The 9,656-nt window shown below is 41.0% G+C and overlaps 1 pseudogene; it reads left to right on the forward strand.

Annotated features, from left to right (window-relative positions):
• Positions 1–5,399: 5,399 nt before the first annotated feature.
• LOC132770276 (NADH dehydrogenase [ubiquinone] iron-sulfur protein 5 pseudogene) lies at positions 5,400–5,835 on the forward strand (annotated as a pseudogene).
• The last annotated feature ends 3,821 nt before the right edge of the window (positions 5,836–9,656 follow it).

Raw genomic sequence — 9,656 nt, forward strand, 5'->3', positions numbered from 1 at the left:
AAACACCTGGAGGGCCGAAGTTTGCCTATTTATTATTTTATTTATTTATTTATTTACCTTACTTATATACCACTGTTCTCAGCCCGAAGGCGACTTACAGCGGTTCACAACAAATGCGAACAGCAAAAATTCAGTGCTACAGTATAGAAACAGTTAACAACCTAACACATTACACAATTAATAAACAGTTACTACAATACCCATTCACTGTTGTCTCGTCATCAAAAACATGTTCCAGATTCGTCATCCATTGTTCCATTCCAGTGTTCATTAACCAATAATTGCACTAATTATTCGAACGCCTGCTCAAACAGCCAGGTCTTCACTTTTTTGCGGATTACCATTAGAGATGGTGCTAGTCTAATGTCCGTAGGAAGGGCGTTCCACAGCCACCACCGAGAAGGCCCTACCTCTCGTCCCCGCCAGCCGAGCTTGAGGAGCAGGCGGGATCGAGAGCAGGGTCTCCCTGGAAGATCTCAAAGTCCTGGTGGATTCATAGGCAAAGATGCCTATGCCTGTGTTAAAGCATGTATACCTTAAAAGAGAGGGTTCCCCAGTTTTGAGTGACTATCAATACAAGGTGCCCCCCCTCCAAAAACACATACAGGTAATATTAGCAATGGAGATTAATTGAAGACAGTCAATCTCTGTCTAAAGGAGTAAAGAGTCAAAACCCTTAAATAAGCCACTGAATGACTTCAGAAGGGGTTGCACACTTCTCCCAAATTTCTGAGGGGGTTAATAGCTCCCTCCATAGCCTTTTCCCCACCCTAATGAGGCCCCAAATGAGTCCCCGGCTTCTCCTCGCTCCTCTGCTTTTACCTGTCTTCTCTTCTAAGAAGGCAGGCTCTCCTGAAGCAGAGTGTGTAGTGGTTGCCACAGCAACATGAAGGAAGCTGTGGCCTAGATTCTCACCCAAGGCGGCCTGATTCTTCTGAAGACATACAAAGGATGCTTCTATCATTCCTTTGCCAATTTGGGCCCTCCAGGTGTTTTGGACTTCAACTCCCACAATTTCTAACAGCTGCTAAGTTTAGTGAAATGCTGGGATATCTCATCATGTTTTATGGAAACCTCACACACATCATTTTTACAGACAATATTTGTGACCGTTTTTGTACCTGAAAGAAAGTTTGTGTGCATTAAAGTACCAGAAAGCAAAGGGCCATAGAAGGAAGGGAGGGAGGGAGGGAGGAAATAAAGGAGACAGGGAGAAGGGTGGCTTTATGGCGGGAAGGAAGGATGAAAAGAAAGGAAGGAAGGATGGGTGGATGGAAGGGAGGAGGATGAATGTATGGGAAGGAAGGAAGGAAGGAAGGAAGGAAGGAAGGAAGGAAGGAAGGAAGGAAGGAGAGGGAGAAGGATGGCTGTATGGAAGGAAGGATGGAAAAAAGGAAGGATGGAAGGGAGAAGGGTGGATGTATGGAAAGAAAGGAAGGAGGGAGGGAGGGAGGGAGGGAAGGAGAGAGGGTGAAGGATGGATGTATGGAAAGGAAGGAGGGAGGGAGGGAAAAGGAAGGAAGGAAGGAAGAATGGATGGAAGAAAGAAAAAGGAAGGAAGGAAGGAAGGAAGGAAGGAAGGAAGGAAGGACGTTTATATGGAAGGGAGAAGGATGGCTGTATGGGAAGAAAGGAAGGAAGGAAGGAAGGAAGGAAGGAAGGAAGGAAGGAAGGGGAGAGGGTGAAGGATGGATGGATGGATGGAAAGGAAGGTGGGAGGGAAAAGGAAGGAAGAATGGATGGAAGAAAGAAAAAGGAAGGAAAGAAAGAGAGGTAGAAGGAAGGTCGTATGGAAGGAAGGATGGAAGGGAGAAGGATGGATGGAAAGAAAGGAGGGAGAGGGAGAAGGATGGATGTATGGTAAGGAAGGATGGAAAAACGATGGAAGGGAGAAGGGTAGATGTATGGTAAGGAAGGAAAGAAAGAAGGGAAGGAGGGAGAAGGAAAGAAGGAAGGGGAGAGGGTGAAGGATGGATATATGGGAAGGAGGGAAGTGAAGGAGGGAGAGAAAAGGAAGAATGGATGGAAGGGAAAAAAAGGAAAGAAGGAGAGAGGGAGAAGGAGGGTAGTATGGAAGGAAGGAAGGAAGGAAGGAAGGAAGGAAGGAAGGAAGGAAGGAGGATGGATGTATGGAAAGGAAGGAGGGGGAAGGGAAGAGGGAGAAGGATGGATGGATGGATGGAAGGAAGGAAAGAGAGAGGGAGATGAATGGATGTATGGAAAGAAGGAAGCATGGAAAGGGAGGGAGGGAGAATGAAAAAGCTATTGGCATAAGAAGACCTCCTTGATGTTTAATCTGATTTAAGTATAGTCCTTGGCAATGGAAGATCCCTGCGTCCCTACACAATTTTGGTAAGGGCAAAGGTTGCATGTTCCCCAATAAAAATAAAATAGTCAAACTGTTCTAAAGACATCAGACACACCATACATTAGCATTGGAGAAAATCAGAAAATTAGAGTTCAGGTCTGAATCTCAGCATTATTAGGTGGTCTAAAGCACTCCAAATAGGTAAAAGTTTGGATCCAAACACCAAATGACTATTACTCTGCAATCTCAGCGAGGAATATCTGGCAATTTATCTGGAATGTATCATTCCAGAAAAGCGAAGTGTGTGCTCATGCCAACTAGTGGAATTGTTTATATCAGGAATGGGAAATATATGTCCCTCCAGATATTTGACTGCAACTCCCAGTATTCCTTATGATTGTGCCGATAGATGTTGATAAGAGGCTTTACATTATTCTGCCTCAATAAGGCATTTCTGTTGTGGTTTTTTGCCCAGTTATTAATATCGTGGTGTGTTTTGCTTATGGATCTATTCTCAATTGATCAGGCCCCTTGCAATTTCTGGTTGTCCCTAAAAGATCTCCTCTCTGCCTTTATTCTCAGGTTGAACTTCTTCTTCTTTGCTCCCTGAAGAGCCTTTATATCTCTATTCTTCATTCCACTTTTTTCAAAATTCTTTATCTCCTTTTCAGTTGCTTTTATTGAGTTTATAAGGAAGTACGGACTTAATTTACCTGAAAGTGGTTGGCTGCAGTTCAATGACACCTGGAATACTGCACAGTTCCCATCCGTGACCTACAGTAACTTCAGATTATTTCAGAGGAACAACAGTAATAATGAAAATGATTTTTTTATTCCACTTTTCTCACTGGATCAAGACCCAAAGCAGAATAAAATTATGAATCTTAAATACAGCTTAATTACATTTCAGTAATAAATTGATGCCACTTCCTTTCTGATTTCCTTTAGCTATATGTTTGTTTGTTTTTTTGAGGGGGGTGGTATCTAAGGCCCCTTCCACACAGCTATATAAAAACCCACATTCGCTGATTTGAATTGGGTTATATGGCAGTGTGGACTCAGATCTAAGCAGATATTCTGGATTATATGTCTGTGTGAAAAGGCCCTAAATCAGGCTTGTCTGATGTGAATTCACCAAACCAAATGCAAAACTCAAAATGGTACTGTAACCAACAAGTTAAAAGTTTGAAAGGTCTCCTTTTACGTTATTCCAGGTGTGCTACTTGCCATGCCCCTATGACTTTGAAAATAATAGAAACCAGGAGGCTCCTGGTCTGATAGGTAAGATAAAGGCAAAGGTTTCCCCTGACATTAAGTCTAGTCATTTCCAACTCTGGTGGGTGGTGCTCATCTCCATTTCTAACCTGAAGAGGTGATGTTGTCCAAAGGTCTTGTGGCCAGCAGGACTGCATGGTGTGCTGTTACCTTCCTGCCGGAGCAGTACCTATTGATCTATTCACATTTCCATGTTTTCAAACTGCTAGGTTGGCAGAAGCTGGGCCTAACAGTGGGAGCTCACCCTGCTCCCCGGATTTGAACCATCAACCTTTTGGTCAGCAAGTTCAGCAGCTTAGTGGTTTCACCTACTGCGCTACCATGGGACCTAGTCTGCTAAGGGAAAGTGTTAAAGGTTTTTTTTGTTCCATATAACCATCAAGCCATACAGAAGATCTGTATAGGAAGGATAATAATATTGAGGATAGTTTTGATGGTGTGGTGAGTGAATTTGAACCAGACATCCGGAGGAGTGAGGTTGAATGGGCCTTAAGAAGCATTGCTAACAACAAGGCAGCAGGAGATGACGGGATCTCAGCTGAACTGTTTAAAATCTTGAAAGAGGATGCTGTCAAAGTGATGCATGCCATATGCCAGCAAATATGGAAAACATAAGAAGCCCGACTGCTCACTGGAGGGAAGAATAGTAGAGGCCAAGATGAAGTACTTTGGCCACATCATGAGAAGAAAGGAAAGCTTAGAAAAGACAATTATGCTGTGGAAAATGGAAGAAAGAAGGAAGAGGGACCGACCAAGGACAAGATGGATGGATGATATCCTTGAAGTGACTGGATTGACCTTGAAGGAGCTTGGGGTGGTGACGACTGACAGGGAGCTCTGGCGTGGGTTGGTCCATGAAGTCACGAAGAGTCGGAAACGACTGAACGAATGAACAATAACAATAACCATCAACTAGTTTGGCCTGATGAACCACAAGCTTCGTACAGATTCTAAGTCAACAAGCCAGGATCTGCTGCTTTTTCTTTTATATTCTGCAATGCCTTTTATAGTGCTTTGGAAGAAAGAAACTCATTAAATAGTGAAAAAATACCCTCCTCAATCATTTATTTCAAAGAACCTACCATAAAACGTTCAGATAGTATAGTGAGAAGATATAACCATAAATCAATATAATAATAATAATAATAATAATAATAATAATAATAATAATACTTTATTTATATACCCCTCCATCTCCCTGAGGGGACTCAGAGCGGTTCCCAAGTAACATCAAAAAACATACAGAGTAAAAACAACATAACTATAAGATTAACAAACAAAATATAAGCATAAAAATTGTCGCCATAACACACATGTATTAAAAGTAATCCTGCCTTTTCAAGGCAATTAAAAATTTAAAAGGCCGAGCCAAGATTTGTGCAAGCCCAAAAATTCTAGGGGGCCCAGGAATTAAGTGCAATGCTATGGCAGGCAACAATAATATTAGGTACGGGTTTGTGGCTGTTCATTCCAGAGCCGATTAGAGGAAAGAATCTGGGTAACTGGTAGGATGAATAAGGCCGTATTAGACAATGTGTGGGGCTGAGTTAGAACTGGTCATTTTCAAAGGCTTGTTGAAACCACCAGGTCTTCAAGCTCTTCAAGCTCTTACGAAAGGAGGGGAGGGACGGGGCCTGTCTTATTTCCCTTGGTATCTGTAAGCTAACAGTTAACTTTATTAAATCAAGTAACAGAGAAAGGTCACAATTGCAAATATTCTTCCTTTGCTATAAAGTTCAAAAGACCTTTGAATCAAGACATAAATGAAAAATATGTTAAGAATGTAAACTATTGGTATCAATGACGGTATTTTATTACAAAGAGGCTATTAACAAATACTGTACAACACAATGGTTTGAAATCATCCAAACGGTCAGAAAAGTCCAGCAAGAACAGCTGAGGGAGGCAGAGGAGGCTCGCTGTCACAGCTATGCCAATCTTCAACCTTCAGGACCAATTGGGCATTGACCTCAACCGGTGGGTTCTTGAACCAGAACAGCAGGCAGCCCAACCAGAGGCCCAGCCTGTGCCATGCCTTCGAGAAGGAGTGGCTGGAGTACTCCGAGGGCATCGGCCAGACACAGGCCAAGAGGGAGTGCTGCCTGGAGATGGAGGACCTGACTGAGTGCAACACCATGCACAAAAGGATTAAGCATCTGATAGCCATCACAGAACAGAGGAAGAAGCTGATGAAGGAAGGGAAGCACACCCCACTGAACTTCCACAGTGGCAAGCCAGAGACTCAGCCTTGAAAGCCTGAGGTGGTTTCAGGAGTGGCAGAAGTAATAAGCACTGCCCAATCTTTGGGACTTCTTTGGGGTTTTTTAAATAAAATGTGTCTTCTGTTGTATCAGGCTAGAGGTTTTGATTGTTTCTCTGCAGCTTTGAAGCAATGGCTGCTTGTGGGTCAGTTCAACTAGGCTTGAATAAATATCCTAATTTGGGTCTCAATTAAAAAAAATGTTTTTGTTGTGTCAGGAGCGACTTAAGAAAGTGCAAGTCGCTTCTGGTGTGAGAGAATTGGCTGTATGCAAGGACGTTGCCCAGGGTACGCCCAGATGATTTGATGTTTTTATCATCCTTGTGGGAGGCTTCTCTCATGTCCCCGTATGAGGAGCTGGAGCTGATAGAGGGAGCTCATTCGCCTCTCTCCGGATTCGAACCTGCGACCTGTTGGTCTTCCGTCCTGCCGGCACAGGGGTTTAACCCACTGCACCACCGGGGGCTCCATTAAATAATTAAATCATCCAAATTATTTTTTAAAATCTGTTTTGTTGAAGCCGAATCTTTACTGGTTCTGTGGAAAGTTGAGCTAAAGTTGCATTATATCAACAAAACATAAAGGAAAACTCAGACATAGTTTGATGAACTTTTTTGCTGTAGCCATACGCATTTACCTTGGAATAAGATTAGAGAATAGGGTAGGATTTACTTCTGAATGTAAATGAATAGCATTGTACTGTTGAGCTGGTATCAGTGGAATAAATAATCAAATTCTTTGTATGGAGATTTTGGTTCACAAACAGGCAATATTTTTTGGTTAAGTAACAGTTCTTCAAAACCTTCTGAAAACAAAATTATTTGGTATCTGTAAGCTAACAGTTAACTTTAGTTGAGTAAGAGGGCTCTATTCAGGTTTGGACAGATTTAAACAGTATTATTTGATCCTTCCAGGGGGAAAACTTGACTCACTCATATAGCAACTTCAAAAGATATCCTGGTGTTTTGCAGTGACCTACTTGAAAGATCCAGTTAGGCAAGACTTTGGTAAATTAATGTTGCAAAATCAAGATGCAACACATATTTAAGTTGGCAGAGCTATTTATACAGTCAGTAAGACAATGGTTTCATCTGTCTGCCAGAACATTGAAAGAGTACACACGTTTCATTAATTTGAGTGGTCTGCAAAATATACTAAATATTTGCTTTTTCCTTTTTACATTTCTTTAAAATGACATATTTATTTTAAAAAACCAATAAAATCTATATAAACAACATGAACTAATGCAAAATTTCCTAACATCTATACAGTGAACATACTAAATATTTGGGCAATACAAAATTGTTTGAGGTAACAGATATTGGGAAATACATGAATGTTCTCTATACTTCTAATAGGGAGTTGGGTGCCATATATCAAGGTTAATAACCAATAAACCAATCAGCAGCTTACATGTCCAGGCAGAAAACTTCCTTGAGCACTCTATACCTCAAAATTGAATATAAGACCTTGTATGAGATATTACTATATACAGGTATAAGTCACACACAGAGCAGATACCTTATTCCTGGAGTCAAACTCCATACTCACCTGACCCACATGATGTACTTGCTGCAATATACCTCTCCTGTGTGCAGCGTGAAGATCACAAAATTAATTCCCTCTCTCCATACAAAACTCCTTACACATATAAAATTTATTGTCAGGAAGAAGATTTTTAAACTTGCAGAGATATTTTTATATGAGCATATACATATGTATGAAGAGTTTAACTTTTAGTGGCTTCTTGCATATTACTCTTAGCATTTTTTATATTAAATTTATATGTGGCACACTCCCTCCAGATCAAACTGAAGGGGTCAGTAAGATCATACAGACATTTTCACCTGTATGATGCTGTGTGAGACAGTAGGGGGCGCCACCTGATCAGGACATGAATTGTATGTTCTTTTTTAAGAGAAAAGTTAGTGCTTTGTAGGTGTCACCTTGGCTGATTTTCCTGTACCATTCAGGCTGGGCTTTAGCACAGTGGGTTAAACCGCCAGCTGCAGAAAATCTTGCCAATCAAAGGTTTGACAGTTCAAGGCCAGTTTAGGGTGAGCTCCCAACCGTCGGCCCAGCTTCTGCTCACCTAGCAGTTCAAAAAGAGAAGTACGAGTAAATAGGTACCGCTTTGACAAGAAGGTAATAAAAGGTGCCCATGTAGACATGCTGGCATTTTGATTGGGAGTGCGTCTAAGGACAACAAAGCTCCTCACCATGGAAGATGGTGTGACACCAACCCCCCCCCCCAAAAAAAAAACCATGGCTGGAGTCCAGCACAGCCTCCAGATGCCAGAGATGGGAAAAGATGGGAAGCCTGTACTGCCTGCCTTTGTTCATTGTAGGTCTGCCCCCTCTCTCCTGTCCTTCAGAAAGCAGCTAAAATCCTGGCTTTGTATGGATGATACGGAATATATTAAAAGTTATTTGACCACAACATTTTGGACTGAGTTGGATGTTGTTTTTAACGTGATGAATTCTCTTTTATATGTATTTTAGAACTTATTTATTGTGTGTGTTTTTTTATGATGTTTTTTATTGTATTGCATTGAATTTTGCTGCTAGCCGTTCTGAGTCCCTCTGCGGAGGTAGAGAAGAACGGGATATAAAAGTTCTAAATAAATAAATATAATGGTATTGAATGTTTGCCATATATGTGTACTGTAATCTGCCCTGAGTTCCCTCAGGGAGATAGGGCAGAATATAAATAAAGTATATTATTATTAAATACTTTGTTCAAAGACCGTATGGGGTCTTCGGGAATTTGTATTGGAGTGATCCACCTGAGGTCCCAGCAAAATAAATCTGTATTTTTTCCACTTCAGAGGGAGACCTGGAGTGTTTTCTAATAACTCACCATAACAAAACCAGTAGTAATTCCTGGAATTGCTAGTATTTTCCATAACAAAGCCAATAACTTTAGTTGCCTTGACTGCAATCTCTTTCTGTTTTGTTTCTCACAATACCTCAGTGACCTCAGTTGTTTCCATACCCACTGTGGTTTCATGGGGCATGATTTTACCAAGGATTTGCAGACTTCTCCTTTCTCTCTTTGCCCCTATCCATCTTCTGCAATCAGATTACATTCTGCCATCCTGTTAAAATGTCCACTGCTATTGCTGTGTGTTGTGACATATTAATGTGTCAGCTGCAATATGTGTGTGTGTCATGTGAACATAACGAAAAATGACAAAATCTTGAAAATATATGTTATCCTACAAATCATATATTTTTAAAAATATACATGAAAAGGTTTTCATGAGATACGTTGTCTCCTCATACATTTTAGTTATTATGGTTTATGTATGTGTCCTATAAGAGATTGCTTTAACCTCTGGTCTGGTAATAAAACTGAATTACTGTGCCGTGAAATGGCGAATGGCAAAAAAGCTCTGGTTTAGACCACAGTAATTTCCAACCTCATCCTCATTCCATATTAGGTCAGTGTTTCTCAAACTCTGCTCCTCCAGATGTTTTGGAATTCCACTCTTGCAATTGTTGCAGTGGTAAAATGGCTGGGATTTCTGGGAGCTGAAGTCCAAAACACCTGCTTCTGATGCTGCATGACTCCAAATATATTTATGCCACAATATTGTCTGCAAGAAGCAGTATAGGAAGCAAGAAAGTGCTGTATAACACTGCTTCTTAAACTGTGCATCCAGACCCCAAATTGAGTGTTTTTAGCAAAATTTTGGGGTCCTGAAAAATTTGGCAAGATTAAACATTTTCTGAATGGCATCATATGACTGTTTTAGACATTTACATAAATCTGTTGTGCAGTATTTTACAGTGGATTCTGCATAAAAAGCT

Source organism: Anolis sagrei, chromosome 3 (assembly GCF_037176765.1).
Source record: "Anolis sagrei isolate rAnoSag1 chromosome 3, rAnoSag1.mat, whole genome shotgun sequence".
Lineage (NCBI taxonomy): Eukaryota > Metazoa > Chordata > Lepidosauria > Squamata > Dactyloidae > Anolis > Anolis sagrei.